The sequence below is a fragment of the Cnephaeus nilssonii genome (assembly GCF_951640355.1).
Source record: "Cnephaeus nilssonii genome assembly, chromosome: 8".
NCBI lineage: Eukaryota > Metazoa > Chordata > Mammalia > Chiroptera > Vespertilionidae > Cnephaeus > Cnephaeus nilssonii.
This window is the reverse complement of record NC_137079.1, coordinates 38822004-38831771: the sequence shown is the minus strand read 5'-3', so window position 1 is coordinate 38831771 and position 9768 is coordinate 38822004.

Here is a 9768-nt window from a genome sequence, read left to right as displayed (position 1 = left end):
TAGGCTTTGGCATCAGACAAATCTGGGCTCAAGTTCTAGCTCTGCCACATTCAATTTGGGTGAGCTTGGATAAGATGCTTGGTCCTTATGAGACCAAAATCCTCCTACTATAAAAAGGGACTAAAATGGGACTATTTTGTTTTCAGGACAAAGTGAGAAAATATATGTAATACTCTTAGCATAGTATCTGATAACTAGTAAGCACTCAAAAAAACATGTCACCTATTATGATTCTTCATATGATTCTTTTTTAAAAATTTCTTTATTGATTAAGGTATCACATATTTGTCTTCATCCCCCCATTCCCATCCTAAACCCCTCCCCACGCATGCCTCCACCCCCCTGTTGTCCGTGACCACTGGTTCGGCTCATATGCATGCACACAAGTCCTTTGGTTGATCTCTCCCCCTTATCCCCACCCTCCCCTACCTTCCCTCTGAGGTCCGACAGTCTGATCTATGCTTCCTTGTCTCCGGGTCTGTTCTTGTTCATCAGTCTATGTTGTTCATCATTTCCCCTAGATGAGTGAGATCATGTGCTACTAGAAATACACTTATAAGAACCAAAAATGAGACAAGCAATAATGGTTATGCTGAGAGGCAAATGAATCAGTCTGTAGTGAGTTTCTTTCTGGGACAACAGTTCTTTTGAGTCCCAATTTCAATGTCAAACAGTTCCTTACGTGTACATGTCAGCAATGATATTTCAGTTCTGGATGGTGGACAAATGGTGGTAATGCAGGTCCTACCCTTTCTGGTTTGGTCCTGGGCAACCTGCAGTGACGCACAGCTGCTGACTGCTAGTATGGCAAGGCGTCGTCAGCGTCTTCCATCTCTGGACTGTTTCTCTTCTGTCTTCATGGCTAGAGTAGTCCTGTCAATTCCTCTCTGTTGCAGGAATCCACATGGTCTCAGAATTGTTTTCTGAAAATATACAAACATATTCTCGACCAAAAGTTAATAAAGGAATATTTTCTATAAATTTGACTTGCAATCCTTTTTCATTTTTTGCCCACATATGATTCTTTTACTTAATATTTGCTAAGCTCCTTTGTGTAATACACTCTGTACATAAAACTCTGTATTTAAATCTACACTCAGAGTCACTTCATCATTAGACAAGCCCAGTCAGCCTTGCATTGTATTTTGGAATTCTCTTTCCAAATAATACTGAATGCTCATAATGCACCAGGCTCTATTTTAAGCACATTTTATTTTATTTTATTTTATTTATTTTATTTTATTACTAGAGGCCCAGCGCACAGTGCACGGGCACTATCCCTAGGCCTGGCCTGCGATCAGGGCCATGTTCCCTCTGCTCCCCTTTAGCCATAGGGTGATCAGTACCTGATGGCCAGGGGAAGGGACTGAGAGGTCAGCTGTTACCACCCGCTTGCCGGCCCTCCCCCTTCATGGGTTGCCCTCCGTGTGTGGGGTGACCGGTGGGGTGGGGGCCTTGGCCTAGTGCTGCCTGCAAACCCCACCACCCACCCTCAGTTCCCCATTCACCATCAGGTGATCGGAGCCTGCTGGCAGGGAAAGAAACCGAGAGGTGGTCAGTGTGCCTCACAGTGACTGGTCCAGTGGTCTTTCTGATTGTTCCACCTTTAGGGTCAATTTGCATATTACCCTTTTATTATATAGCATAGAGGCCTGGTGCACGGTTGGGGGCCGGCTGGCCTGCCCTGATGGGGGTCCCAGATCTGGGTGGGGGGTTCCTACTGGGGGGTGGGGCTGGCTGGGGCAAGGGGCTATGGGCAGTTTGCAGGCCGGCCACGCCCCTGATCAGGGTAGGGGTCCTGGCTGGGGGGTGGGGCTGGCCTGGGTGAGGGGCTGCGGTGCGGGGGCGGGGGGGGATGTTGGCCAGCCGCCCTACCCTCAATTGGGATGGGAGAGGCTAATCAGGGGTGGGGCTGGCCGGGGGCAGGGGCTGGGTTCGCTGGCCACAGTTGGCGTCGTAGGGACCAGTTGTTCAGGTGTTACAGCATTACGATTGCTGGCTTTTTATGTATATGGATACTTTGCATGTACTATTTTATTAAATCCTTATATACGTACACAAGAAAGGAGTACTATTATTCAATGTAAGAAATGAGGAACTGAGGCACAGTGAGGTCATCTTGTCTGAAATCATTCAGCTGGTAAGTGGTGGAATGGGAATTTAAACCTCTAGGCTAGTGGTTCTCAACTTAGGGTGACCCCCTCTTCACCCCCTCAACCCCCTCCCCGGGGACATTTGGCCACATTTTTAGTTGACACAACTCAGCGGAGAGTGCTACTGGTGTCTGTGGGTAGAGGCCAGGGGTGCTGCTAAGCATCCGACAGTGTACAGGAGAGCTCCCACAACAAGGAATTATCCAGCACAAATGTCAAGTGCTGAGCGTGAGAAACCTTTCCTGGCCTGTCTGTTTCCTGAGCTCATGTTCCAACTATTTCTTTATCCAGTGTCCCTCTATTTTCTACAGATAGGACAATGACAACTTAAAGACAAAGTGATAATTCTGTGCGTTTCCTCAGGTCTTGTGCACCATTCTGAAAAAAGTTAGGAATAAATAAGTAATCTGAGAATGATTTTACTATTTTGTTTTTTGAAGAGGTTAATTGTGAAATAAATACCATATAAAATCTAAATTTAATATAGTTCTAGGAAAAAAGGTCTCCCCCTTTGATTCAAAAATAGCAAGTGTCTGTGAGTGCATGAAGGACTTGAAAAGGAATGCTAGAGTGATGCTTCAGTGCAAGTTCGAAGTGCTCACAGAGGTGGCCTCTGTGGGCGAGTACAGCGCCAAGAAAGAGAGAAGACCTGAAGCAGATGCCAGGTTTCTCCTAAAGGCCAAAAACCAAAGAACTAGCTCCTTGCTTTGTGTCATAACATCTGCTGTTTAAGACTGGGTATTGCAGGTGTGAAATTAAGATGGGAGATAACACATTACTGCAAGAAGGTGATAAAATAAATGTTCTAAAATCATAGTTGGCTTTTGTTAAAAGATAAACTGAGGCATATTAAAAATTTTAAGAGTTTATTTGAGCAAAAATTGATTCTTATTAGGTAGCCCCAAATGGGAAGTGGTTAGGAGAGTTCCATCAGCAGGAGCCTGGGGAAAGGCTTTTATAGAGAAGAGGTGGAATCAAAGTAAGGACATTATTTGAATCACTAATATGATCTAAGGCGCCATAAAAATGACAATTGCAATAATAAATACCATTGTAATAAAAGTTATAAAGAGAAGCAGATTAATTAGGAAACAAATTATAAGGAATCTTTTGGAAGTAATTTTAAAGGCACTTAGCCAATCACTGCTAAAGAAGAATTCAAGAGGTTGGTCATCCAAAGTCATGAGCTATCATGGTCCTTCCGTTGAGGGTGTGGTGAGGTAAATTATGAATGTGGAAAATAAAGGAAGCATTGATTTGAAATGGAGCATCTCAGTAGGCAAGCAGTGCAACACCTCCCCACATAGAAGGCCCATGCATGAGCCAGGCTGTGTGTTGGACCCTGCAGTACAGACATGGGCATCTCGGGCAGCTCAGCATCTCATTGGCCTCACCAGAGCAGACCTCCCGGGCATGCTCATCTCCTATGCCCCCCATGATGGAGGAGTGCAACCTCTACCAAAGATGGTGCTTACAGTGGCGCCAAACTTAACAGGGAATATTTGAAAAGATGAACTCAGAGCCACACAAATAGGTCTTCTTGGTTTTGTTTTGTTTTGAAATTCCACATTGCTACCATGCATCTGGTAATGGAAGATAGGAACTGAGCTCAACTCGATTGCTAATGTTTCTTCTTTGGATGTTGCCTCCAGACAGCTCGCTTAGACTTACTCAGATGGCCCCATCCCAGATGTTTTAAATCTTCATGTCCCTGCTTCCAAGTTGTAAGTGTGTCACCATTATCCAGCCACACTTAGTATCTTTGCCCCTCTGTCAGTCTGGCCAATAACCTCTGATTGTCTCTGCTGTCTTATAGAGCTGATCCAAATACAGCTGATCCAATCCTACCAGAATTGTCCCTCAGGCACACCCCATGTTGTATATCCTACATAGAGCTCACCTCTTAATCACCAGGGAGTACGTTATATGTATTTCTACTCATCTTGTTCCCACGGCCTTGTTTCAGTGAATCTGTTTCACTCCTATAACACTGAACAACAAGCCAGGAGTGGAGTAGGTATTTGTGTTTAATAAATCTACTAAAAACTTGAATTTTATGCTCTTTGGTAGTCTTACATTTTCCTTCCTGACAGTTTCACATTGCAAAAGGTACCAGATGTGTCGTTTGACATCTGCATCTCGCTATTAAAGGAGACATAGCAAGAAAGAAAAGTCACAGAGTGCATCTCTATGGTGACACGCAATTTTCCACAACCCAGACAGTTTCTAGGTAAATCTCTCTCTGAAATGTTTCCTAGCCGCCACCTGCATTTTCCTTGTTGACAACATCCCCCGTACTTTATAAGAAAGTTATTATTTTTGTATGAATGTCCTATTTTGTAAACAGTGACTTTTCTTAGTTATGATATCACAACTCCTATATTGTAAGGTGTCTAGTCCAAGCTATTTTTAGATAGGGTTTGCATATGTACTTATAGGCCTTTCCAGTTTGAACAGCATTATGAAGGCTTTCATGACATTCTTGTATCATGATCTGAGGATGGTGGAAGAGGCTAACTAGAACTGGGGTGCCTATGGCATTGGTTAGGGGTGCCTGCTATGTGCAAGATTCTTTATTTATGCAAACCTAGTGTTCCTGACTCCTTCCACTTACTATGTGGCAGTCAAATATGAGCTTCACTCTCACATGATTGGGAGGTCCCAGCCCTTACTATGTTCATCTCTGGGTCTTAGCTTGCATTCTGCTACCTACCAACAGCCAAGTAGATCAGCTCTTATAAACTTCTGCTCCCGGTTCTCTCTGATCACAGCAGCTTTCTCACCACTACATCCCAATAGGGATGTGAGGATAGTGTAAAAAAAATTAAAAAGTCCTCAATATTATATGACACTGCATCTGAAGTCCATTCACCTTTTTCCTACATGCAGTTTCTTTCACTAGTCTTGGCCTAACGTCTTGCTGGGGCCACTCTGCCTGAGTGGACCCCCTTTTCTCATGCTCACCTCCTAGGAATATCTGAACACTCCAGTGATTATCCTCCCTGTCTTTTGTGAAGTGACTATTTGTCTTTTGTCTAATTTTCTATTAGCTATTTGTCTTTTTCTTTTTAAGAAAGAGAGGAATGAGATTAAGGGATCCCCTTATCTCTAACCTAAGACAACCAACCTTTACCCTGTAACTAATAAAAAGAAATAAATGTAGAGGAAAGTATAGCAGATATTCCAAGTAACTATGTTTGACTCCCATTTGCAATGAAACAGACTTGACAGGCAAAAAGCAGGCCCTTCATTTTCTCTGCTCTGAACACACCTCAGAAGGGCTGGGTGACTCATAGTGTTAACTTCTGGGGAGTTAGGATATTAAAGGAGTTTAGATTAATTACACCATTTTGAATAAATTAAACTAATTTAATTTATTAAACTGACTAGTTTTCCATTTTATTTTTATTTTTTAAAATATATTTTTATTGACTTCAGAGAGGAAAGGAGAGGGTTAGAGAGATAGAAACATCAATGATGAGAGCAAATCATTGATCGGCTGCCTCCTGCACACCCCCTACTGGGGATCGAGCCTGTAACCTAGGCATGTGCCCTTAGATGGAATTGAACCTGGGACCCTTCAGTCTGCAGGCCGATGCTCTATCTACTGAGCCAAACCGGCAAGGGCTAATTTCCCATTTTATAATGTTGCTCAAAATGGAACTGTCTATAGTAGCAATTTTCAACATTTTTCATCTCATGGCACACATAAGCTAATTACAAAAATTCTGTGGCACACCAAAAATATGTATAATTTTGATTGATTTACAAAAGAAATCATAATAGTAATTACCTACCATTTTTACTCCAAAATAATTTTTTTGAAAAGTCAGGTACCTATACTTGTATATAAGGATTTCTGGTATCAAGAATTAACCAATCAGCCTGCCCAGCATGGCTCAATGGTTGAGCATTGACCTATGAACCAGGAGGTCACGGTTTAATTCCTAGTCAGGGCACATGTCCGGGTTGCAGGTTTGATCCCCAGTGGGGGGTGGGCAGGAGGCAACCGATCAATGATTCTCTCTCATCATTGATGTTTCTATGTCTCTGATGTTCCTTTCCTCTCTGAAATCAATCAATTATGTTCAGGGAAAGGTACCTTTAGGACTTCCGTTGGAGATTTCCAAGAAGCTGCTGGAGGTAAGGGGGTTCAAGTTGAGATGGGAGGTCCTACAAAGAGCACAGACTTAGAAGTCAGCCACACTCAGCTGTTGCTCGATCCCACTCACACGCCAACAGTGTCTGACTCATCAGCTCCCATTAACATTTTGTTTTATTGGGGTCCATTGTCTATCAACCAATGTCACCCTGAAATATAACACACTGGACTTCCTGTGAGTCAGCCATAGTCACTTCACTTAGAGATGCTGCCTGAAGGGTGTAAATTTAGAAATGTTAATTAATTCCTTCTTAGTGTCCTGGGCATGGGGAGCTCACACCCTCCCATTTCCCTTATGGCTGCTAGCTGGGTAATGTCATGCAAGTTTCCCTTCTAATTTAGCAATGTCTTATTTGACAAGCCTCTAGATCACCCTCATTCACCGTTGTTTTCATAAGCAGCAGAGAGAAAACAAGAGATCAAGACATTGATGCATCAGCCCTGCAGAAAAATGGCAAAGATTACAATATGCTATATTTAGGTCTACCATTTGCCTAAGGAAGATAATTGGGAAATTAAGTTGCCTGGTTGGGAAGTCAACAGTCCTTCTGCTTTGTCTGGTTGTGCAGTTTTATAAATGTCCAGGGCTTTCATACCTTCAGGCACTTTCAATTGACTCCAAAAATTGGAAGATTCGGTGTATAAACTGCCAGGTTTAATGAGAAAAGTCAAAAGGGGAAATGAGGGGGGGAGTTTTTTTGCAGTAATTGGTTGTTACATTTTCTACATTGCCTTTCTAGTCCATTCCATTGAAAGAGTTAGGTTTTCAGATTATGGAAGTCTATGGCAATAAGAGCTATTTAAGATAAAGAGTCATAATAAGTCTCAGCTGTACCCAGGGAGGTTGTCAGCCTCTCAGCCTGCCAACCTACTGGGGAAGAGGGTCTCACTGTCAATGCTGCACAGGAGATAGGAGTTCCTGACAGCTCACCTGAAGTTGTGGAGTCACAGACTAGGATGAAGTTGTATTTGAAATTTTTTCAGTATTCGATTCTCCTGGGACTCCATTCAGCCAAGCCTTCAAGAGGGAAATAAATCCTTTCTGTTATGAACAAACTAGAGATAGTGAGCAGGAGCCTAATGGTCTGTCTGACAAAGAGGGACATACAATTTAGCACTGACTGTCCAGAGGAGGTAGTTAAAGCATGAACATACATATAAGTTTCCCCTGGAAGAACATTTGAAATGAGAAGGAAAGAGAGCTTAGGAAATATGTGTGGGGAACATCCACATTTTAGACACAGAAAAGGAGCCTGCCAAACAGACAGTAAAGCAGAAGCCAGAGAGGTGAGAGAAAAAAAAAAAATCAGGAATGAGAAGAGACTTAGAGGTCCAAGGTAGAATAAGAGTTTCAAGGAGGGAGCAGCCAACAGTGGCCAGGGCTGCTGAGAAGCCTATGATTCCTGAGTAGCTAGGACCAGGTGAGGATTTTTGGAATGCTCTGGACTCATTTCCAAGGGATTTCCTAGGGCAGTGGTCGGCAAACTCATTAGTCAACAGAGCGGCAAACCGCAACTTGCGAGCCGCATGTGGCTCATGAGCCGCGATTTGCTGACCACTGTCCTAGGGGATCCCATGTGGGGAGGGAGATTTCTCTTGCTTTTATCTAGTAGTTAGCTTGTGGGGAATGATGGAGTTGGGAGGGACATTGGTCATCTCTTGAGCACCAATTTGGTTCCTCTAGGTCTAGTCTTTTATTTTGGCTACTGACAGCATTCACCACAGGCCCCTGCGTATGGCTCTAGCTTTGTGCCTTGGACTTCTCAGTTGTCCTGGCACATGGAGGAGCCTTGAGGACCTGATCAACACTTCCTGAGTTAACTCAGAACACAGGAACAATCTTCACCCCCAGTCCTGTGGGGCAGCCAGGGATTAGAGCGGGACAGCAGCCAATGCTAAAGGCTTCCTCTTTTCTTCTCCTTGGACAAGAGTCCTGTAGAGCTAAGCAACAGGTTGCCTACAGTGGGGGCCGCCTCCAACTTCTATAAACACATCTTTATGTTAATTCACTCTTCTCTGCTTTGCTTGTTCTCCTCTGGCTCCTTGACCACCTCCCCAGTAAAGTTCTTGCAATCAGCTCTGATGGAAACTGAGGCTGAGAGAATCAGTCTGAGAAGAGCTGGATTACTCAAGTCAGACGGCAATAAGGGCCCCATTGCTGGTGATAAGAGGAAAGATGATAACCCTCTGCAAGCAATAGCTTCCCGTTACCAAGGCTCTCACCTGTGCTAGCAGCCAGAGAAAACTCCCTGCTGTTAAAAAGTGCACGTGATTAGATTAAGGTCACCTGCATAATCTCCATATCTACCAACTCAATATCAACATCTCCAAAATTCCCTTTGCTATGGATGTGATATCCTATCATAGTTACAGCTCCAGGGTTTAGGGCTGATGATCTGGGTGCCATTTAAGATCTGCCATAACATGCCCACACCACACAGTTTATAAGTCTTAGAGCAAGATTTTGAATCTAGGTTTGTCTGACCCCAAATCTCGTAGTAACACTATTTTCTTGCTTGTCTCTCAGGGGTGAAAACAAATGTGTTCTAGAGAACTTTATAGTTATCAACAAGCTTTCCCATTTATTGGATCGTTTGGCCTTATAGGAAACGCCTTATGAGATACTATTTTCCTTTTTATGGGTGATGAGACTGGGGATTGAGAATGTTTAATTACTCATTCAAGATGCTACAGGCAGAAAATAGTAAACTAAGGACTGAAGAACAGCTGTCCTAATTCTAGATTCTATACTTTTCCCTTTACATCACCACAATTCCCTAATTTCTTATTTAGATCATTCTTATTATCTAATTGGAAAACAAATTTACTGGGCTAGAATAAAGAAACTAGCAGAGTAATTACAGTTTGTATGCAAATGTTTAAGTGCTACAGTGGGCCCTGTGCAGAAAAACGGGCCCACCTGTTATGCTAATTAGAGATGAATTCTGCCCAAATGCAGATAAATACTCCATTCAAGTCTTAAAAATTATTGTTCTTAATGAAGATAGTAAAATTTTAAACAATTTAGAAAACAACCAATTCATGAAGTGAAAACTTTTTACATAAATTGCAGGTCAATCAAAACCCCCTTTGCTATGAATCTGATATCCTATCATAGTTTCAGTTCCAGGGGTTAGGGCTGAAGATCTGGGTGCCATTTAAGAATTCTGCCATCACATGCCCACACCACACAGCTTATAATAAATCTTAGAGCCAGTAATTATTTTTGAGAAATGGCATGATTTTGGCAAATGGTGTGGATATACCTCACCTCTGTGTTTAGGGAATTAGCCATCCACAGAAAAAGCTTAAAAAATGATTATAGAAACATCCTACTGCCAGTGACTATTTTTCCATGCATTCACTTATTTCTAATGAAAAGCAAACAATTTGGCATGAAAGACTGTCCTTACAATAAGAAAGTTGGGATTCTTTTAGAGGTCAGAATAATGG